Source organism: Alexandromys fortis, unplaced genomic scaffold (genome assembly GCF_014885135.2).
Source record: "Alexandromys fortis isolate MF-2015 unplaced genomic scaffold, M_Fortis_MF-2015_v1.1 scaffold_3, whole genome shotgun sequence".
In the NCBI taxonomy this organism is placed as follows: Eukaryota; Metazoa; Chordata; class Mammalia; order Rodentia; family Cricetidae; genus Alexandromys; species Alexandromys fortis.
This window is the reverse complement of record NW_026067909.1, coordinates 27,829,522-27,853,226: the sequence shown is the minus strand read 5'-3', so window position 1 is coordinate 27,853,226 and position 23,705 is coordinate 27,829,522. Positions and strand designations below refer to the sequence as shown.

The 23,705-nt window shown below is 47.2% G+C and overlaps 1 long non-coding RNA gene across 4 annotated transcripts; it reads left to right on the top strand.

Annotated features, from left to right (window-relative positions):
* The first annotated feature begins 3,716 nt into the window (after positions 1-3,716).
* LOC126498224 (uncharacterized) lies at positions 3,717-22,920 on the top strand. Of its 4 annotated transcripts, none has more exons than XR_007590794.1 (5): positions 3,717-6,045; positions 6,819-6,927; positions 7,295-7,500; positions 8,821-11,923; positions 18,437-22,920. It is a non-coding gene; the product is annotated as an uncharacterized lncRNA (long non-coding RNA). The 4 variants fall into 4 exon arrangements; XR_007590792.1 differs by lacking the exon at positions 3,717-6,045 and having other exon boundaries at positions 6,653-6,927; positions 8,821-11,036; positions 11,525-11,923; XR_007590791.1 differs by lacking the exon at positions 3,717-6,045 and having other exon boundaries at positions 6,653-6,927.
* Positions 22,921-23,705: the final 785 nt, after the last annotated feature.

Here is a 23,705-nt window from a genome sequence, read left to right as displayed (position 1 = left end):
TGAAAATCTCAATGTCCTGCAGGAGGTAAACAGGCTGTGGAAACTCGCAGTGAGTGCCCGTAAGAAACAAAAGTTAGTCATTCCGTGAACACTCACTCATCCACCCCTGTGTATGGTAACAGGTTCTGCATGGCAACTCTGCTCCAAGAAATGTAAAATTTTATGTATGACATAGAAGAACTATAGTTTTAATGATAGTATAAAGTTTGCAAGGAATATAGGTCCTAAATGTTCATGACTTTCTGTGGAATCTTGTGATCCTCTGTTCTCCCCATGCCATCCCTTCCCAAATCTCCTACACTGAGTATATCATAATGGAAAATTCCAAAAAGCCTTGGCTTCAACCGCACATTATTTTCTGCTCGCGCCTGTGTGGTTTCTACCCTCCTGACACCTCATTGTGTGTGCACTACACTCCTACTTTGCCCTGAACATTCCTGAACAAATGTGTTGCTCCAGAGCCCTGGAGCCCACAGTGCCTGACTGGGCTGCAAGGCTGTGACTGGTCACGACAGCGGGATATCTTACCTTTACGTACCCGCAAGGTTAAGAAACGGGCAGAGGGGAGGAGGCACTCACACTTGGTGGAGTCAGGGTATTAGGAAATTGGTACTCTTTGTGGTCTATAGATGAGCTTCTTGGAAGCAGTGTAAGTCCTTCCCAAATCCCTCTACTGGTTTGATCATGCTCCCTCCTGAGACAACTGTGCTGCAAGCCAAGTTCTCAGGAGTTCCAAGCAGGCATTGGCTCAGTTAGTAAGCTGGAACACATTCACAACCCAGATACAACTTCTAAGACCTTACTGTAGACATAGCAATGATTTACCCAATGCTTACTTCCAGAAAGTTCCCTGACCATCAGGGAGTCCTGGCGTTCATGGGGCAGACATGTAGGTGGAAGGTCATCCAGAGCCATTCTGCAGGGAGCCCACCCACTTGGCACCTGCTTACCAAGTTGAAGATACTAGGAAGAATCTCATGGATTCTTCATGGCTCATGGACAGTCATGGAGACAGGAAAACAGTGGTGTGATGATATTTTGTTTGTGCTTTAACAAGTAAAGCTTGCCTAAAGATCAGAGTGTGGAGCTAAGTCACTAGTTGGCTGTAGAGGCCAGGCAGTGGTGTCTCATACCCAGTACTTGGGAGACAGAGGCAGACAGATCTCTTTAAGTTCAAGAGCAAGCCTAGGCTACGTGAGATTGATCCAGTCTAAAAGAGAGAAAGAATCAGGTGGTGGTGGCTCACACACCTTTAATCTCAACACTAGGGAGGTGGAGACAGAAGGGATATGGCTGGGCAGAGAGGAATTCGTAGGGACAGGATCACCCTTTTGAGCTGAGGATTCAGTAGCGGTAAGAACTAGTGGCTGGCTGCTCTGCTTCTCTGATCTTTCAGCTTTAACTCGTATATCTGCTACGGGTTTTTATTATTAAGACCGATTGGAATTCATGCTACACAGCGGTGTTTGTATTCTGTAGTGGTTTGAAAGAAAATGGCGTCCAAAGAGAGTGGCACTATTAGGAGGTGTGGCCTGTTGGAGGAAGTGTGTCCCTGTGGAGGTGGGCTTTGAGGTTTCTGTCCTCAGGCTTCCTCAGTGTGACTGTAGCTGACTCTCTGTTTCCTAAAAGATGTAGCAGCTCAGCTCCAGCACCACATCTGCCTGCACGCTGCCATGCTCCCCTTTATGGTCATATTACAAAAGCCTCTGAAACTGTGAGTGAGCCACCCTCAAGTAAATGTTTCCTTTATAAGAGTTGCTGTGGTCATGGTATCTCTTCACAGCAATAAAAATGCAAACTAAGACATCTTTGAATAAGAAATGTCCCCATAGGCTCAGATATCTGAACACTCGGTCCCCACTTGGTTGTATTATTTGAGAAGATTGAGAAACCTTCAGGAGGTGGAGGCTTGCTGGAGGAAGTGCATCGCTCAGGGTGGGTGTTGAGGTTTTACAGCATGACTTACTTCCTGTTCTCTCTCTCTCTCTCTCTCTCTCTCGCTCTCGCTCTCGCTCTCGCTCTCGCTCTCGCTCTCACTCTCGCTCTCGCTCTCACTCTCTCTCTCCCCTCTGCTTCCCATGTGTGGATGAAACGTGATCACTCCATCCCTGACTGCCAGTTGGCTTCATGCTTCTGCAGCCATGCCTTTCCCACCGTGATGGACTATTTTCCCTTTGGAGTGTAAGCCAAAATCAGCACCTTCTCTTCCAAGGCGCTTTCATCTGGGTATTCTATCACAGCTACAGAAAGGGAAACTGATACAGGTGCTGAACAACTCGGAATTAGTTCCCCAGAGATGGAGCATTTTAGGGATATGTGACAGTTTGTCCTCCATCTATAACAGCCCAATGGATATTTCAAGGCAAGCCAGCCGACTTGACTGTTCTTCAGACCAGCATCAACCCCGCTGGACAACAGTTCCCTCCTCCCAACTCGGCTGCTCACTCAACCCACTATGCCTAAAGGGTCCCTGACTCCGACTCTCTCCCAGGCTGGAGTCCCTTAGGCAACCAGTGCACCCTAGGCACTCGAGAACTCTGAGTGACCCTGGCCAAACTCAAACTGGAGCAGAGTGGCGTCAGTGGGGCACAGGGTGGTAAGGCTGTTGAGTGTTCAGCTAGCCTGCTAGCTAAGCAACCTTAGGAGTGGAGTCTCACTCTGTTGCTGGGTACTTAGATCACACATATATTGATAAAGAGAGCTTGTTCTATTTCAAAATAGAACTGAAAGATAGAAATATGTCAAAACTTAGGGCACATAGGATGGCCAATGAGCCCTCTTGCTCTGGAGTCTGTTTGTGATCTCTTGACCAATGAGTGTCAGAGAATTCTAGCAGGCCAATGAGATGATTACTCAGTGGATAAAGTCTGCCTCCAATCATGACAATGTGAGTTTGATACCTCACACCTGTATGGTAGAAGGAAAAATACTCTTTCAAGTGGTTTGGAATAAAAATAATAAAAATGAATATTATTAATAAAATAATAAATAAAAAATAATTCTAGCTGCAAAAGACATTATTCTTCTCATATAGCTATTTCAAATAAGAATGTTAAAACAGTGATGAACTGTTCCTAAGGCCTCAGCATATGTGACCAAGTATGGCCTTTCTTCTCTTCCCAGCTGTGATATGACAACCTTCTAGAATCTCATAGAAACCCCACTTCTGGTGAAAGTCCCGCCTCAGCCCATTTCTGCAACCCATGCGGTCCACTGCATTAGTCATCAGACTGCTCTCCTACTCACGGTAACCACCCTACGATCTCATTTACCAAAAGGCAAGAAGAAGGGGCTCTCAGCAATCCTCTGAGAAAGCCATCAAGATCTTCTATACGGGCCCATGAGATGTGGAACAGGCTTGACACCCATCCTGGTCACCAGAGTTCAGTGGTCATGGCAGACAGAGAGAAGCAAGTCCTGAAAGGAAGCCTCTGACTCACATGAACACAGAGACACACACACACACACACACCACACACACACATACACACTCATACTAAATCATATGGCTACTGCTTACTGCTGAGCCTTAAGCATGGCTTTCTTAGGATGCTCACACACACACACACACACACACACACACCACAACACACATAATTAAAATTAAGAATAAATCTTTATTTTTTTATTTATTTATCTTTTTTCAGGACAGGGTTTCTCTGTGTCGCCCTGGCTGTCCTGGAACTCACTTTGTAGACCAGGCTGCAGATCCGCCTACCTGTTCTTCCCAAGTACTGGGATTAAAGGTGTGCTCCACCATGGTTTGACTATTTATTTATTTATTTTTCAAAACAGGGTCTCACCATGTAGCTCTGACTGTCCTGGAACTCACTCTGTAGACCAGGCTGGCCTTGAACTCACAGAGATGTGCCTACATCTGCTTCCTGAGTGTTGGGATTAAAGGCATGTGCCACCATTATGCCCACTTAAATAAATCTTTAAAAACAAAAGAAAAAAGTGCCAGCTTCATCTGACTAGAGGGTACTGAAAGGTGCTGCCAATGTCAGGGTGGACTGTGTCTCAGTATCCAGACTCACTAACACTGAACAACAATAATACTGGAGAAACTCAATCCAGGAGACAAAGATGCTTCAGTCAAATCTCTAAAACATCTGTGTGACACTGGGCATGGCGGTGTATACCTGTGATCTTGGCATTCGGGAGGCAGAGGCAGAAGGATTACAGAATGAGTTCCATGCTGGTCAGGACATACAGCTTATTAGAGATCAGTCTCAAATTTAACACACACACCACACACACACACACACCAAATGCATACCACACATACACAAAACACATATACTATACATCACTTACATACACACATAACATTCCACACACACAGAACACACTACACATACATGCAATACACACCACACACATTGCACATACACACCTTATATACACACCACACACATACTATACACACACAAACACATACACACATACACACACACAACACATACATAAGCACACATGCATGCACACACACACTCATAAACACATGCATGCACACGTGCACATGTACATGCACACACACACACACCACTACTAAACAAAAACTTGCACGCATCCAATCATAATGATATTGAGACAACAGGAGAAATGATTTTTAAAAAATAGGTTACAGATACTGAGAGTGTCTTCTTCCCTAAGTCAAGACAGAATGGTGTTTATAAGGGACGCAATCAGAACGGAACTCAGAGCCCTGAACATAGGCCCTTTGCGGTGTGTCCCATGTGTGGCTTTCTCCTCCGTTCTCCTCAACGTTTCCCACATGTCACCCTCTTGTGTGCTGCTGCAGGATTTTTACAGGACAGATCGTCTAGCCCAACGGTCCTCAGCTTCCCTAATGTTCCAATCCTTTAATTCAGTTCCTTGTGTTGCAGTGACCCCCCAACCACAAAATTATTTCCATTGCTACTTCATAACTGCATTTTTTTGTAATGTAAAATTTGTGTTTTCTGATGATCTTAGGCAACCCTTGTAAAAGGGTCTTTTAACCCGTACTGGGGTCACGACCTACAGGCTGAGAACCACGGATCTAATTGTATTTAGCCTTGTGATTAACGTCTCTGTAGCAGACTCGGGTCTTGGCACTTCATTGCACTTGGCGTCACCGTGAAGGAAGGGATCTGTGTCACTGTTTTCCTGCAGATCACCAAGGTGAATCGGAAACTGCTAGGGAATTCCCTTGTGCCAGTCAAAGCATCTTACTATGAGCTACAGGAACGCGGCCTCCCCAGACGACATGCCACATAGAGATGACAAGGGGGCCACTGTTGGCCACTGTAGGAAGGAAATGTTAAAGCCTTTTGAAAACAGGCAGATGTTTTTGGATTCTTGCTAAAACACATGAAGGAATGTGAATGTGAATAGGGGAGGCGAAACTGAAATCTGGATTTAAGTAGGAAAAAAAAAAGCAAGAATAACAAATACATCAACAGTGACCAAGGTGAGCACCTGGAAACTCTACAGTTTTGGTGTCGTTTGGATGTTGGGGTTCAAACCAAGCCTGGAAAACACCGAGTGAGCACTCCACCCCTGAGCCAGCCCCTGTGCATTTTAACAGGAACCCTTACTACCCTATCCAGGGCACTCCCAGGTGGCTGTGTTTGACGTGGTTAGCCTGCTTCTGTTTTCCTCTACACCCCACCAGAGGCCATAAAGACCTAAGCTTCCCTTGACTACCTCTGACTAAGCTAGGGCACAGTGGGAGCCCGCGTGTCCATCCCAGTCTGCCGGTTCTCAATGCAACCTCTGTGAGAGCGACTTGGTCGCCTTAAGCTGGCAAAAGGCCTCCCAGCGCAGTAAAACTAAAGGCACACAGGGAAACGGCAAGGATGGAAGAGAAACAAAGATTCCACAGGCTTGGTCACTTGTCTCACCGCGAAAGCATCTACAGTCTGCTCCAGGGTAAGCAGAGGCAGATTAAACCTGCAGTCCCAAGTGCTGGGTTTCGGAACGCATACAGAATTTATACTCTTGCCAAGCAGAGGCAGCCATGCAATGAGGAAAGAATTCAGAGAGAGCCTCCCAAGAATGGTGAGTCAGCCTGCATACCTACTATTACAGACTACGTGATAATGAGGCTGGGGGATTCCTGCGTTATCATGGCTAGGTCCCTGCTACAGTCCAGTTAACACTTATTTAACTAAACATTCAGCGCACACAAACTCTCAAGCCTGCGGGTATGGCTCTCCATCCTCTCCATCCGTCACACGGTTTCCTCCTGTCCTCAGACCACCACCTGCCAGTCTCTTGCCTCTGCTTTTGGTATCAATATTAGCTACTTTAAAAAAGAGAAATAATGCGGCCAAAAATCTGAGTGTGGGGGTCTAAGTGCTTTGGATGGGCTGGACTCTAGGGCCAGGGTGCCTGAGGCAGGCTGGGGCCTGGGGTCTGAGCCTTTGGATGGGCCAGGCGCTGGGAGTTTTGCCTGCTAACCCCGGGGCTCTCTGTTCCCTCAGTGGTTCCCTGTGGGTTCTCTGCCTGATCCCTTCTACCTCCCAGCCACCCCGAGAGTCACAATGCCTAACAGAGATCTTTTCACACACTCTTTATGTGCCCTGCCCCTACTAATCTTAAAGTCTAAAATAATGTTGAAACGCACCGAGCAAATCCAGCCAGGGAGTATTTCCAGGCAGAAGGGCTGTCATCACACAGGGCTTTACGGCTTTTCTCGGGATGTTCTGCCAGGAGAGGTGGATGAAGCTGGCACGTCAGGCACACTTAAGCCAGTTTCCCACCAGCTTACAGGAGCAAAAACCAGTTTCATTATGACATGAAGTCACAAAACCTTATCCATTTGTTTTTAGTATCAGCAGCAGCAACAACAACTCCCAGCTTTCTTCTCCGAGCCTTTCCTTTTGATGTGTGACTGGATCATGGTGTTGTCCAATGTTGACCTGCTCTAGCAATCTTAAGGTAAACATGGATTGGACTCGTGAACTGTTCTTCTACGATGGGGCTGACTGCTGCTTGCTATTATTCTGTGTAGAAATGTCTTCTTACATTTTAAAAGACAGATCTCAGTATGTACGTGGTACTGGTCTTGAACTTACATTTTAAAAGACAGATCTCAGTATGTACGTGGTACTGGTCTTGAACTTAGATTTTAAAAGACAGATCTCAGTATGTACGTGGTATTGGTCGTGAACTTACATTTTAAAAGACAGATCTCAGTATGTACATGGTACTGGTCTTGAACTTTTAAAAAATATCCTTTGTATTTGTTTTTTAATTTATTTATTATGCATATAATTTTCTGCCTACATGTATGCCTTCACACCAGAAGAGGGCGCCAGATCTCATTAAAGATGGTTGTGAACCACCAGTGTGGCTACTGAGAATGGAACTCATGACCTCTGGAAGAGCAGCCAGTGCTCTTAACCTCTGAGCTATCACTCCATCCCCTGGCCTTGAACTTTCAATGCTCCTGCCTCAGCCTTCAGAAACCCACCATTTTGCAGTCCTGGAGACCACATAAGCAAAATCAAGGTGTGTCCTCTTTGTGGGCTGGTGTTGTAAATGTGTTTGTTTGTTTGTTTGTTTGTTTGAGACAGGGTCACTATGTTTAGCTTTGGATCCTGTCCTGGAACTTGCTCTGTAGACCAGGCTGGTTTTGAACTCACAGAGATCCACCTGCCTGTGGGAGCTATACCCTCACGACTTCATTTAAACCTACCATTGGAAGGCCCCCGGCTCTAAATACCATGGAAACAAGACTTTGGACTCTGTCTGTGAGTGGGGATGGGTGAAGCTCAGCCACAGCGGCAGGATCCAAAAAGTTCTCATTGGTTCATTCACTCGACTGTTGGTTCTGGGGCAATTTTAAGTCATGGCTTCTTACAGTTAGACTGTGAGTCTTGCTCACAGTGCTCCGTTTTTTGTCATACAGCAGGCTTCAGTGAGCACATCAGGCTTCAGTGAGCAGCGTGTGTAGCCGTTGAATACCACTGCAGAGGCATGGGGAGCACAGCAAGCTTCAGTGAGCACCACGTGCGGGTGCTGAGCACCACTGCAGAGGCACAGGGAGTACAGCAGGCTTCAGTGAGCACTGCGTGAGGGCACTGAGCAGTGAGCAGAGCAGGCAGCATTTCCTGCACTCATAGAACCTTGATTGCTGTTTATGGCCTGCGATGCCCAGACCACACAGAGAACGTCACTGTGACCTACCCTGTGTCACCCCTGGCTCTGCCTGTGTGGAGAGATCTGGAGTATAAATCTCTTCCTCAGGGGGAAAAAGAATTCTTAAGCTGGGCTTTGGGATTTCCTTAAGGCTCTTACAGGATTGGGATGTAATTTCAGTCCTCATCCTCTATCCAGGCCTCCGTGTGTTATCTGACTTGCTCTGACCGTCAGTCACTGGCTCTCTGCAAGTAGTTATTAGCTTTGAGAAACAAAGGTGCCCTTTCACGAATGCATATGACTTGCCATCCAGGGGAAGATTGCTCTGCAGGCTGCTGGGGTCCCCTTCTTAGGTCCTATGGGATTACACTCTTGCTCTTGTACACTGTGAAGATTTGTCACTCATGTTAGTTTAATAAAATGTTGATTGGCCGATAGCCAGGCAGGAGGTATAGGTGGGGCAACCAGACCAGGAGAATTCTGGGAAGAGGAAAGGCAGAGATGCAGTCACCAGTCAGACACAGAGGAAGCAAGATGAGAATGCCTTACTGAGAAGAGGTACCAAGCCACGTGGCTAAACATAGATAAGAATTATGGGCCAATTTAAGTTGTAAAAGGTAGTTAGTAATAAGCCTGAACAACAGGCCAAACAGTTTATAATTAATATAAGCTTCTGTGTGTTTATTTCAGACTGAATGGCTGTGGGACCAGGCGGGACAGAAATTCTCATCTGCACTAAATCCTTCACCTGTAAAATCTGCCCTGCCATCTTTGATTCCCCCCAAGGCCCTTCACTCTAAGGGGAGCCCCTGATTCAGTACATTGTTAAAATCCCCATGCCGTTCAAACACATATATGGCAAAGCCAGTCCTGGGCTTCATGTGGAACTGTAAGGGATGCCAAATTATCAAGCAATAGTATAAAAATCAAAATTAAACAATGCTCTCATTCATTAAACATGCCTTAGTCCAGGCAATTTAGAGACAAGGGGAATTTATCACACAGTTCTAGACACGAAAGCCAATGACAGCATCAACAGATTGGGAGTCTGGTGAGAAAATTTCCTCCTAATGCTACCTGCTGTGTGTCTTCAAGCAGAAGAACAGAGGGGCTCCCTGGGAATTAGCAAAGTCTTCATGACCTAGTCACATGTCAGTGTCCCGCCTCCACATCACCGTGAGTGTTAGCTTTCAATGTATGAATTCAGGGAGACAGAGGCAACAGAATCTGCCGCCCAGAAAAGGAACCCGTGGTCTCGGGGTTTTGCACGGTCTCCCCTGCTCTCTTTCCCTCACCTCGCTTTTCCAGGCCACCCAGGAGCGCTGCATTAATTAAACACGGGCATCTTTTATTTGGTCTAATTGGTCTGATGGGAATTATTTGCATCGGCAGGGAAGCTCGTCTTGAGAAATATTCCTAACACCGGCGAAGACAGAAGTCGAGTCCACAGAAATAAGAAACAGTCTGAGTGGCCAGGGAAGGGAATGGAGGGTGCTTACTTAGGGGAACGTGCCTTTCTGGATTGACGACAATGTTTAGAAACTCAGGAGTGGATGTGGTGGTGCAAACCCGAGATGCCCTCTAAGAAGGCTAGGTTACGACTGTCCCCTCAGTAAGAGTATCAGCAGAAGAGGGGACAATGAGTGACAGCGGCAGATGAAAGCCACCGAGACAGTCCCTGGGCGCCACCGAGACGGTCCCTGGGCGCCACCGAGACAGACGGTCCCTGGGCGCCACCGAGACAGACGGTCCCTGGGCGCCACCGAGACGGTCCCTGGGCTCTCACATCTGCTATGTCTGCTGCAGGTGATCTTGCCACTGCCCACAGTATGGGAGATCTCACCTTCCCACTTATCCCAAGGCCTCTGCAGAGTTCCAGGCATCCTCCCCTACACCTCTAGCCTTCATGTTTGTCACTAGCGACTGTGTGGGGCTTACAAAACGCTGCCTAAAACAAACAACAAAACAAATAACAAAACACAGCTCCCCTTTCTGGCTGAGGAAAAGTACCTCCCCGGTGGGGCTTACTCAGTAAGAAAATATCAGTTCCTAGAGGGGACCCTTGGGGTTCTTGCCCTGAGGCTGGGGACTGTGAAGGAGGTCTAGCCTGAGTCCTCTGTGGCGCTAGACATCCATAGGCATGGCTACTTGGCTGTTCCGCCGTTCCAGGCTCACAAATACCTCATTCCCTTCGTGCCCTCCTCCTGGCCTGCCGAGGCTCATGGGTCTTCTGTGGAGATGCCTAGCCCTCATTTCATGGTCGATGCTTCACTGCAGAGACCTGTTTTCCCCAGTCTGCCCAGTGTTCACCATCACTGGGTGGGCAGCTTGTGCTATACCCATGCACATCAACGTCCTTGCTTCAGTAAGAGCTGAGCCGTTAGTAATCATGACTCAGGTTTATTACATCTCAATCTGCCAGAATTCCCAGCCTGGCCAAGTACAGATCGCCTCACCAGCAGCTTAGGAACCATCTGCCTCCCAGTGCAGACTCAGTGGGTCTTGGCTGCACCGTACCACACCGTCCATCCCCAGCTCTGTTGAGACCCCGACCCTTCCTAAGAAGCCTCAAGCGCACATGCCCAGATCCCTGAGAAGGGCTGCCTGTCCGTGTGAGTTGTGTGAACTCAGACCATTTCTGCTGCTGGAGGAACGTGGTGCGGGCTCTGAGGCAGCCCGCAGAGCTAAGGAGATTCCTGGAAGAGAAACTTCGTGTTCCTCCAGATTTAGAGACATTAACGCCAAGTGTAGCCAGGGTATTTAAAAGAAAAGTGGAATTTCTGTTTTTCTTTGGAAGTGACAGTTATTTATCTTGTCAGCTCCAGAACACGTGAGGCACAGGGCTTTGGCCTGACCACCGCTGAGCCCGAGATTCTGTTGTCTGGGAAGACAGCCGCATTCCTGAGGTGTGAGACCGTCGAGAGTCTGTTTTTATGGGTTCTGTGGAGACACTGCGGCCAGGAACAATGTTCTTGTGGGTACTGCCTGGTCTGCCAGAGGAGTGGGCTGGCCCGGCTTGTGCTGGGACCTCGGCCTTGCACAGGGGAAAAGCTTCAGCCATGGCCTCCTCAGCTCATAGACTAGCTGGAGCCTCCCTGGGCCCTGGATGTGAGCCAGTTCAGGGATGGACAGGGGGAGGAAGTATAGCCCAGGAGTCAGGCAGAGGGAAACTGTACCTGAGAGGAGGCAGCGCCTCAGACAGTGTCTGCACTGCCAGAGAGCCACACTCCTGGGTGACTTCACCAAGGCTGGTAGAAGCGATCCCATGGCAGGCTAGAAGCCTCTCCACCCTCAGTTTCCCCTCGTGGAAATGAAAAGTACATCTGTCTCACGTGCAAAGACACAACTGTGTTCTGGGCAAGGGAGCATCATTCTCTCCTCTGTTCTCTTGCAGGTGAATGTGTCTCCCTTTCCAAGGGTTTCACACCCTCGGTGCCCACGGAAGACCTGTTCTCCATTTTGTCGACACCGGTTGTGTTGACACTAAGTGCTTTGTTCCGGTCACTGTGCCCCTCTGTCCATCCCAGTGTGGGGCTTCCTGTGTTCTTGGTAAGGCAGAAACTCAGAACTGAGGCTTTAGAGGCCAGGACTTAAGCCAAGGCCAGAGGGTGCCAAGCCCTAACTGTCCTCGCCAGAATCCACAGGATCCAACTACCAGGCTCTCGGCCAGAAGAGGAATTACATCTGCCACAGACTTGAGGAGAAGCTCCTGTCCTGCACATGAAGACCCTGCAGCCACCCTTTGTCCCACTTCCATCACCTCCAGAACCTCCAGAAGCCGAGAGTAAAGGAAGTAAGGACCTTTAGACCTTGAGGGTCTGAGTTGTTGGGGTTTGGGGGATGTGCTGTTCTCATCTGGACACTGTACCCCAGGGATGTCCAACTCCCACAGATGACTAGGGATTGCCATGGCCAGCCATTCATGTCCTGGTGCAAGCTACCTGGTCCCCACTGTCCCAGGATGGCTAGTTCTGGATGGAGTCCCTGCCACATGCTCGTGAGTAGCTTCCTGAGCCAGGGGTATAAGGGAGGCAACAGTGAGATTGCCACTGTTTGCTGAAGTGCTCTGGCCTGGTTGTGTCCTGCCCTTGCTTCTCAACCTGTAGGCAGGGAGTGGACTCCTTGGGGGCTGGGGGGGAATTGTACACTGCAGGTCATTGGGATCTACTGTATGAGTATGGGGTGAGTACCTCACTAGTGCAGGTGTGCACTGCCACCCAGGATGACTCTAAATGATGACTGCACCCCAATAGTCCTTGTACCCAAGCCCCAATGACACTGCCAAGGCATGGACCCCTGACGTCACTAGCGTTTTTAGCATTCCGATCTCTCTTTGGGTAGCTGAGTGCCATGCTACTCAATCCTCCTTCTCCTTACCCCCTGGATTGTTGGATCTCTAATAGGAAACCATAATTGGTTTTGAGACAGACCTGGGGCCATCCTGGATGTCCCCCCCACTCACTGGGGTCAGGGTGATTGGTCATGCTGTGGTCATGTGTTCTTGCTGTCATGTTGGACCCCAGTGGAGTCCTGGGCTCAGAGGAGATGTTTTGGTTTTAGGTCTGTTTATCTGCCACCCATGTTGGGCTTCAGCCACCAAGGCCGCCATGTGATACTGCCTCTTGGCCCAATGAGGCATGGGGCAAGGGCAGCAAAGTTCCTGGGGAATCTGGAGCCCAGCCCAGGCTCTGGAGCAGAGGTCATCAGCCCCTGCTTCCGCTCCATGGTCCATTCTGAAATGTGTCACTGGCCACGAGTTGGCTAGCTGCCAGACCTCTGCCAGACTGCATAAGGTGGGAAAGTCCACCCCTCAGATCAGGCAGATGAGCAAAGGGAGCTCTTTCTAAGCCGTTTCCTTTGAATTTCCAGCATGATATCCAGGCAGACCTAGACGCCAGGTGTCCTCTGGGCTATCTCAGAGGCAAACTTGACTCCTGGCTTACTTGGATCCCTAAGCCTGTTCTAGACGGTGAGATAAGTAAAACCACGGCATTCTCTCTGTCTGACTTCTTTGCTTGAATCTGGAAGGTTCCCAATGGATGGAGGTAACACTTGCATTCCCTTTTCCCAGTTTGTCAACTCTTGAAATAGCTTGTTAGACAGGATGTGCCTTTAACCCAGGGAGAGGATGATGAGGTCGAAGGAAGACGTGATGGAGTGGGTATCTGCCTCACTGGGAAACCCTCCTGCTGTGGTGCATGGGACTGGTATAGACTTTTAAAGGTACAGCCACTTATTTCCATCCTTCCCACGGGCAACACAAGATAATATGTGAGTTAGCAAGCTTAGCACTACAGCTTAGGGTCCTCGCTAGTCCTAAGGTTTAAACACAGCTGACCGGTAGGTACCACAGCGCTTCAGAGACTGATGGCCTCTGGTGATGATTCTCTGCAGCTTGCTGACCTCAACTCACTCCACTGGAATGTAAATTTCATGCACTGTAGGGTCATTGCTATCTCTGTCCATGTATTTTTAGCACCCAGGGGGCCATCTGCATCTGAGATGTATCTAAGGGTCTTGTCAGTCTTATGCACGGATGCAGAGCCACAGTCAAGATCACGAATTCACCAGTCACTCCAAATCTTTCTCCCTCCCTACTCTTCTCCCTAGATAACATGTCTTCTTAGTATTGTGTTTTTCAGGCTTTGCAATCTGATGTAAGTGGCGAAACACTTTTTCTGCCCATTCTTTGCTTATGCAGCACAGTTATGTTGAGTTTTTCCCAGTCCTGGTCAATAGTGTTTTGTGAATCTCTTAGATTTGTTCACCTCCTATCATTTTGAAGGGCATCTGGGTTGCTTCTGGATTGAGCAATCACAGACAGATTAAGCTCTTACAAACATCTGTATCCCAATCGTTGCATAAGCACCCAGAAAAAGAATGTGTGGGCTGGGGAAGAGTACCTATCTACCTTGTTCCAGAATTGGCAAGCCATTCTCTGTTGGTCTATTATTGCTTTATGTACCGGCCAACAGTCTCTGAAATTATTTGTCCCATGTTCACGGTCAGCCCTCAGGGTGGCCATTCTGATGGGTTGTAGGCCTGCCTTAAGCTTAATTGTCATTCGTATAGACCCTATACCTCCTGGGCTCCTCTGCAGCCTTCGGAGCCACTGGCTTATTCTCCATGGCCATAATTGATCATTTCAGGAATGTTATGTGATACAGTGTGTGCCTGGGTTTGCCTCAGCATGATTCCAAGGTTCCAAGTCATGGCCTAGGTCAGGAGTGATTCTCTCCCCACCTGTGTGGCCAATTCCAGGAGTTATAAAATAAATCTCTGGAAATATGCAACCAAAGCCTTATTGCCCGAGGACCAACGCCTGGGCTATGATTGCTGGGTCCTAAGTATGTGCATATGTATTTATGTGTAGTGGCCAGAGAGAATGGAACAGCCCCGAATAGAGGAAAACATCTTGCACTGTTTCTTTAAAAGCCATGGTTAGAAACAAACAGGTCAGATCCATTTGGTAGATGATTTCCCTTGCGCCTCTCTTTGCCCCCACTTTCTATCCTTCTAGCCATGACTGGTTTTGATAAGTTCTTCCCAAGTTGTCTAGGCTGGCCTCTGACTCATGCCTGACTTCTGAGGAGCCAAAATTACAGAGATATCATCAGGGTTGCTTTCCTGGTAAATTAACTTTTATCAGAGTGCAAAATTAATTCAATTGGAAAAAAGTCTTTCCAACAGTCATTAGATTCAGACTTACTTTTAAAACCCTGGCCTTTATCTAACACAACATAACAAATACAACTCTAAATGGTTTACAAAATACAAATTATAAATTACAAAACGGAAAAATTCTAAACCTCAAATTCTAAAACCTTGGCCTCCTATTTGTTCAGATTTATGCTGTTGCTCATATGGGAACACACAGGAAGGGTTGGCATGCCCGGAAAGAGATGTGTGATGCCATTGCCACCAGCAGAACCATCTGATGAAGCAAGATGCATGGGACCAAGCTTGGGATGTGGGACAGGTGCCTCATACACAGCTTGCTTTGGAAAACTAGCTATATCCTAAGCATAACTGCTTTTCAATCCAACACTATGTACTACACCACAGGAACAAAACCCCACTGAAACCAGGATGTACACATGAGGCTCTGCCTGTGACAGTTAATATCATGAACTCCAAATGGCCACCATTTGGTCATCTGTGCACAAAGAGTCGTGTATGGTGCAACAGAACGCCAGACAATGTAAAGAAACTAGAACTGTGTGCACCATCACGAAAGAACTCAGAATCTCTGTGCTGCATACCAGAAGCCAGAGGATGGAGAGGCCATGGCTAAGGCTCTTACCGTGCACGATTCCCAACCTACAAGTCCTCATTGAGACCTAGGATAGAAGCCAGCCTCTGGGGAGGGGGAGGGAGAGGGGTCATAGACAGAAAGAATGCATTAAGGTATGGTTATGGCAAGAAGGCTTCTGTGTAGGACAGACCTCTGTGCAAGGCTCATGGACCAGAAGAGGCTACCATGAAGACATTAAAAGAAGTAATCACACCAAGAAGTCAACAAAAGAAAGTTCCACACCGAGAGAGGCCAGTCCACCCCAGTCAGGGTGATAAGGAGGCTCTACCACCTGACTGCAAGAAAACCAGCTGTGGAACCATCTCTGAGTCCGTTCTGCATCCTTGGTCCTCAAAGGCCTGCTGACCCCCCACTCACAGCAAACTGTTGCTTGCTGGAAGTAGTTTATCCCCGACTGGAGTCACAGAGCAGAGCCCTGGTATCTTTAAACTACATCTGCTACAGTTTTGTCTCTTGACGCTAGTGTCTGAGCACCTGAAGCCGCGCGATCGTGCCCCGCAGACATATGCACAGTTTATAGTACTTGATTCTCATTCGATCACGCCGCATAAAAATCCCAACATTTTAAAAGTCACAATCACTGCTCCCAGAATTAGTCCATCTATTTTCAACCCAGTCCTGTCTGTTTCTCTGTCCCTTATAGGTCATCTGGGGAGGTCAATGTCCCTTCTGGTTTGTCAAGGCTGGGGCCAGGCCTGTGGCCTGTCCTCCAAAATCCCTCCTGCCAGTGGGGTTAATTTGGTGTTAAGTCCCTCCCTCCCCTCTCCCTCTTGCTCCCCTACTCAGTACCCGGGGCAGGCCTGGAACTCACTATGTAGTCTGCACTGCCCACAAGCTTGTAGCCATCCCCTTCTTCCAGCCGTCAGCGTTGAGATTACAGGTGTGCTCCATCAAGCCTGGCGATGCTGAGGAATGTGTGCTTTGCTTTGGCCTCCCGAGAGCGTCTGGCCCCAGTGTGAGCGCGCACTTGGAGTGAACGCTGCCTTTCCTGTAGCTCGGGCTCTTTTGAGCTGTTGCTCACTTTGGATCACTCTGATGACTGGGCTTTGTCTTCTGATTTATTCTGAGCCACTGAGGTTCTGTTGGACTACTTGGGCATTATACTGTGTACGTGACTGGCACTGTCTATTTGGAAGATTTTTTTTTTTGAGCAAATTTGGAGTTATGTAGGACTGTTTGGCTATCTACCATGGTAAGGGAAGTTAAATTGTGTTGGTTTGGGAGTGTTCTGTTGAACCATAGGGGTTCAGCTGAACCTTTGAGACATGAAAACAAGGTTTTTTAGGGAATCTCTGCCATGACTTGTGTGACCATGGACATCATGAAGCCTGTCCAGCCTTGGTGTATTCAGGAAGGTTCCAGAATGGCTACAACGGGTTCGAGAGACAAAGAGGACAGGGCGCTGCAGAGCACTGAGCCATCACAGGGTGGAGTGTCTTCTTCATGACGTCCTTTCCCCAGTTTACAGCTGCTGAGTTCTCTGGCCTTTCCGGATATGATTTTAGCATGCCTGTGTGATCTTACAGCCCCGGCTCACCCTAAAGAATTTATAGGGAGGGCTGGAGAGATGGCTCAGTGGTTAAAAGCACTGATTCTTCCAGAGGTTCTGAGTTCAATTCCCAGCAACCACATAGTGGCTCACAGTCATCTATAGTTAGATCTGGTGCCCTCTGCTGGCCTGAAGGCATACATGCAGGCAGAATACTGTATACATAATACATCTAAAAAAAAGTTTCTAGGGCAGTATGCTTTCTACTCCCAGGAAAGTCATTTACCAGTTTATGCTCTCTGGGTAAGGCCAGGCAGGTGGTTCCACTCACATGTCTGCCCAAGTACACACCAGCTTCCGCCCTCAACAAGCTGCTTGTAAAATGGAGTCTCTTGAGGCAAGGCACAGTATGGAAAAAAACAGTGTTTTATATCATATAAAGTAACTTTGGGCAAGGCACATCTCAGCAGAAAGGATGACTCTCTGGTGGCAGCCAGAGGTGAAATTGCTTCCCACAAGGAAATTTCCCAGCATTGACAGCTGGTCGGGCCACTTTGAAGGAGATTGGAGCCCAGACGAAGACGGGTCAACGATGGGCTTCTGCTCTCTGCCCTCTACTTAAGGCTAAACCTCGCGTCAGAGCTCTGGAGATGAACTTGAGGCCACTAGGCATCTTCATTCCTCTTTCTAATGTAGTCACAGTGACTAGATCCCCCTCTTTGGTTGTTACTATTACTTGTTTAAACTGCTATGTTGAGGATGGGTGGCTGGATCTAACTTGTCTGAGTTGCTGGGACCCAGGCCGTGTCCCTAACACTCTGATGATACCGGTTGATCATCACTGGGGACACCTTGGATTTCTGATGTCCCCAACTCCAAGAAGCTATACCCTCTTCTATCTCCAGGAAGGTCCTCTTTTTGGTTTTTGATGTAACAGGACTCCATGATCAACTGGCTCATGCTTCAGCCTTACCTTGACTCCCCCAAGGACCTAGTTAGTAGCTTAAAGAAGAGGAGACCAGCTCTGAAAAGCCACTTTTAGGGCTGAATACACCAGGCAGAGAGGCCTTTGGCCCTGGCTATTGTTTTTTTTTAATTTTTTTTATTTTTTTTATATTTTATGAGCAACGTGGCTGTGGGCAGCCTAACCAAAAATGCTTGGCCTCTCTACCTCCTGCTGCGAGAGGCTAGCCTGGGGATGGGGGGGAGAGGCTGCACGAGGCTTGGCCGTGCTTGGTCCGAGTGAGTCTGCCAGCCTCTTGGCCCGTGCTCTCAGAGCATTTCAAATCGTCCCCTCTAAGGACCCGCAAGGCCAAAACCCCCCTCCTGTCCCTCCCCACGCCAAAGCCATGCAGGATCCTGCTGGCAACAGGACTCCAGGCTTCCTTGCCTCCATGGCAACGACTGTTTGAGTAAACTGTGTCCAAGCCCTCCAGCTGGCAGGATGAGAGCGTTCTGGAAGCCCATTAATGTTTACATACTCTTGTTCCTTCTGCTCCTAGTCACCAGTCTGCGGCACCCACAGAGCAGAGGGGCTCCTGCAGCCTGTATGGGAAGGGAGCGGCCACCGAGAGCCTGCTAAAAAACAACTTTTATGACCGGCGTGATGCCTCACACCTGCGATCTTAGTGTGGCGTCCAAAGGCACAAGCTAGGGGATCCACAGTTCAGAGCTGGCCTAGGCTGTATAGGCCTAGACTCCATCTCAAAACACGCACACATCCCACATGCATTCCCTCCCCCCCCACCCCAAACCATACATCACACCCCCTCACATTCCCCAACTACCCACTACAAGATACACATCACACCATATACCATACCACACATACCACACCATACACCACACACACATACACCACACAAACACACATGCACACCACACCACACACTACACCAATCAATTTGCCACACACACCCCATACATCATTACCACATTCTCTCTCTCTCTCTCTCTCACACACACACACCACATATACACAACACACTACACACACCCCCATAATCCACCATACACACCACACACACCACACCCATACATACACCCCCATACACCACAAACACTTCTATAAATAAGTCCTCTGACATATGTGGATGTGGATACCAGAAACACTTTGTTTGCTACTCAGTTTTGTGAGGTGTTTCCGACTGCTTCAAGCCCCGGCTGCGCTGACATCCTACCATAACTGAGTTCGTGCTTGAAATGTAAGCCAGAAAAAAGAACCCTTCTCTCTCCACACTTTTCCCAGATTATCCTGTTACAGCAACAAGAAAAGAACCACGACACTAGAACAATTGCACCCCCCCAAGCTTGTGGACTTATTTTTATCCATTAAAATATGACATATGGAAAGACACACACACACGTATCCCTTTATTTCTGGCATAGTACATTTGTCTGTCTCTGGAAGCCACATCTCTGTTGGGGGTGGCAAGCTACCATAGTTCCTCACTGCTTCCTATCTCCATGCCGGGCACACACAAGCCAATGGTTTTTCTCCCCTTGGTCTGCCCTTTGGTCCCCTTACAAACTTGCGAGGGAAGGGAACGATCCCTATAGCTGGCATGTTCCACGAACTCAGGTTAAAAAGCCTGAAGACAGGGCAGGGTAATGACAAGGAGAACCCTGTGTCCACTGTCTGGGGGCCTGCAGGACCCAACCCTTCACCAAGAGAATGAAGGAATGGCGTTGAGATCAGGCTGGGCTCTGCCCCGAGTTAATCCATATCATATAGAATAGTTTTTTTTTTTTTTTCAGGCTGCGCCTTGTCTGTATCTTAGTTAGGGTTATTATTGCTATGACGAAACACTATGACCAAAAACAAGTTGGGGAGAAAAGGGTTTATTTGGCTTACACTTCCACAACATGGTTCATCATCGAAAGAAGTCAGAGCAGGAACTCAAAAAGGACGAGAACCAAGAGGCAGGAGCTGATGCAGAGGCCATGGAGGGGAGCTGCTTACTGGCTCGCTCCCCATAGCCTGCTCAGTTTGTTTTCTTTTCTTTTTTTTTTTTTTTTTTCCGAGACAGGGTTTCTCTGTGGTTTTGGAGCCTGTCCTGGAACTAGCTCTTGTAGACCAGGCTGGTCTCGAATTCACAGAGATCCGCCTGCCTCTGCCTCCCAAGTGCTGGGATTAAAGGCGTGCGCCACCACCGCCCGGCTTCAGTTTGTTTTCTTATAGAACCCAGGACCACCAGCCCACGGGTGGTACCACCCACAATGGCCTGGGCCCTCCCCAGTAATTATTATTTAATGTCAGCTCTTATGTAGGCATTTTCTCAATTGAGCTTCCCTCCTTTCCAAGGACACTAACTCGTGTCAAGCTGACATAATACCAGCCATCACTATGGACTCCCTGTCAGCGCGACACACAAACATATCACTATTAAGCCTCGAACCTCCTTTCCCATTCATCCACCCCCAAGATCTTACACTAACGTGAACATCACAATATAAAACATTCCAAATTTTAAAAGTCGCACAGTCATTAAAAATGCAAACACTTAAAAACTCAGTGTTTCCCCAACTCCAGCAAGCAGTACCTGGGACCCACGGGCCATTCCTGCCCTTACAACAGGTAGGCTGACTACAGATCTTCCCTCTCCTTCTGCTTCTCCAAATCCAATCCCCCAGTCTCATCCCCAGCTCCATAGCAGACTTTTTAAAGGAGCCTCACTTTACCCTCTGCCTCCATTCCAAAGATCCTGGTGGAACTCTGGTGAATTTGTTTTCCTCCCTCCTGTGAGCCCCCTCAAAACCCCAGCCTATCCCTAAGAAGAGCTGAGAATACCCAGAAACTGGAGCCCCAGTAGCCACACCTATCAGGGCCACAGAAAATTTCTACCAGGCAGTATACAGCTACCACACTCTCCTAAGAACCAGGAAGGAAACAGAAAAAAGGAAAAAAAAAAAAAAACAAGGAACAAGAGTCCACCTAATGAAGACAAAACTAGGTATCAGCACCCTGAAGTATAATCCTCCCAGGCCCAGGTGCTTAGACACTAGCAAAAATAAATAAATAAATACACAACCATTAACAGCCAGGACAGTATGACTCCACCAGAGACCAGCAACTCGACCACAGCAGGCTCTCAGTATTCCCCCAGAGATGAAGCATGAGAAAAAGACCTTAAAACAGCCATTATAAATATGATAGAGGTCCTGAAAGAGGAAATGAATACATTCCTTAAATCCATGACAGCACAGACAGTGGAAGGAAATGAATAAAGCTGTTCAAGACCTGAAAATGGAAACAGAATCAATAAAGAAAACTCAAGCTGAGGGAAGTCTGAAAATGAATAATTCAGGAATTCAGACAGGAACTAGAGAGGTGATGGTCATCAAGAGATGGAAGAGAATCCCAGGCACGGAAGGCAGAGAGAAGAAATAGATACCTAGGTAGGGGAAAACATTAAATCTGAAAACTCCTGACATGAAACATCTGGGAAATCTGGCATACTATGAAAGACCAAATCTAAAAATAATAGGAATAGAGGAAGGAGGAAGAAACCCAGGTCAAAGGCACAAAAAATATTTTCAACAAAATCATAGAAGAAAATTTCCCTAGCCTAAAGAAGGAGATACCTGTCCAGGTACAAAAGCATACAGAGTACCAGATAAACTGGACCAGTAAATCAAAACATTAAACATACCAAAGGAAGAAAGAATATTAAAGGCTTCCAAGAAAAATGATCCAGTACCATACAAAGGCAGACCTATTAGAATTACAACTGACTTCTCAATGGAAACTCTAAAAGCCAGAAGGGCCTAGACAGATGTGCTCAAACTCTAAGCGACCACAGATGCAGGCCCAGACTACTGTACCCAACAAAACCATAGATGGAGAAAAACAAGTTATTCCATGATAAAGTCAAATTCTAACGATATCTATCCACAAATCCAACCCTACAGAAGGTGCTAAAAGGAAAAAAATCAATATAAAGAGGTTGTTCAAACCCAAAAAAACCCGTAAGGAATAATTCCAGACCAGCAAAATCAAAAGAAATGAAACACACACACACACACACACACACACCACCACCACCACCACCACCAACAAAATACTAGGAAGCAACAATCATTTGGTCATTAATATCTCTTAAGAGCAATGGTCTCAATTCCCCAATAAAAAGACACAGACTAACAGAATGGATGAGAAAACAGGATCCTTCTCCTGCATCCAAGAATCATACCTCAATATCAAGTTAAAAAAAAAATTACCTCAACAAAAGGGGATAGAAAAAGATATTCCAGGCAAATGAATCTAAGAAACAAGCTGGTATAGCCATTTTAATATCTAACAAAATAGACTTCAAACCAAAACTAATCAGAAGAGAAGCAGAAGGACACTGTACAGTCAAATAAAAAATATCCACCGAGACGACATTTCAATTCTTAACATCTATACCCAGGAAACACTCCTGCTGCTTAAATTCCATTCCTCATTCACCGAGAGTGGGAAACTTCAGCACACACTCTCACCAATATACAGGTCATTCAGACAAAAACTAGACAGAAATACTGAACCTAAAAGACATTATAAACCAAATGGACCTAAAAATTATCTACACAGACGTCACTCAAACACAAAAGAATATATATACCCTCTTCTCAGCACCTCATGGAACTTTCTCCAAAACCAATCACATACTTCGACACAAAGCAAGTCTCAATAGACAAAAGATAATTGAAAGAACACCGTGCAGTCTATCAGACCACTATGGATTAAAGCTGTATAGCAACAACGGAAACAACAGAAAGATTGCAAACTCGTGGAAAATGAACAACTCCCTACTTAATGAAAAAAATGGGTCAAGACAAATAAGTTAAGCATACCCAAACTTATGTGGCACAATAAAGGCGGTTCTAAGAGGCAAGTTCATTAACAAGACCCAGAGGGAAGAACCAGTGCACAGACACAAACAAAAACCAAACCCCAACAGCGTAAATAAGTCAATGTCCAAAAATCTTGGATTTACTCACGATCTTCTGGGCTCCTCCAAGGGGCTTGGGTCACTTCTCCAGCTCCACCCTCTGCAGCACACAGCTGTCTTCTAGGCTCCAGCTGGCTCCACTCTACCGATGCTGTCCTTGGTGGTCTCCAAAATGCTAGTGTCTTCTGCAGCTGGGCTGCACTTTCATCAATAACCTCTCCTGGGCTCATGACACCAAGTCTCAACTTCTCTCCACAACCCTTCAGTCCTGTGCCTCTGACTGCTCCGGAGGCAGCACCTTCTCCGGTGACATATTCTGACCTCTCACAGAGCCACGCCTCAGCAGACTTTCATGACCCCTTCATTACTTCAAAACCAGCATCACCTGGGTGACTCTAACACTACCAAGTTTGGTTGTCAGCACAAAGTAAAACACCTAGCCACAAACCCAGCCCTATAAAAAGTACCAGAAGGAAAACTTCAGCTCAAGGAAGTTCAACACAGAATTCTACAAGATTTTCAAAGAACTAATACCAATAGTCCTTAAATTGTTCCACACAATAGAAACAGAAGGAACATTGCTGAACTCTTTTTACAAGGTTACATTTATTCTGATACCTAAACCACATTTAGTGTGTTTTGCATAATCTGTAGATTGAGAATATTTGTAGTTAAGATTGGAATAAGGACTGAAAAGATGGTCCATCCGTTAGAAACAGGATCTTTGCAGAGAAGCTGAGTTATGTTGCCTGTGAATGTGTCAGATGGCTCTCAAGAGCCAGTAACTCCCCTGGGGGACCTGATACGACTTTGGGGGCCTCGGCATTCACACACGCAA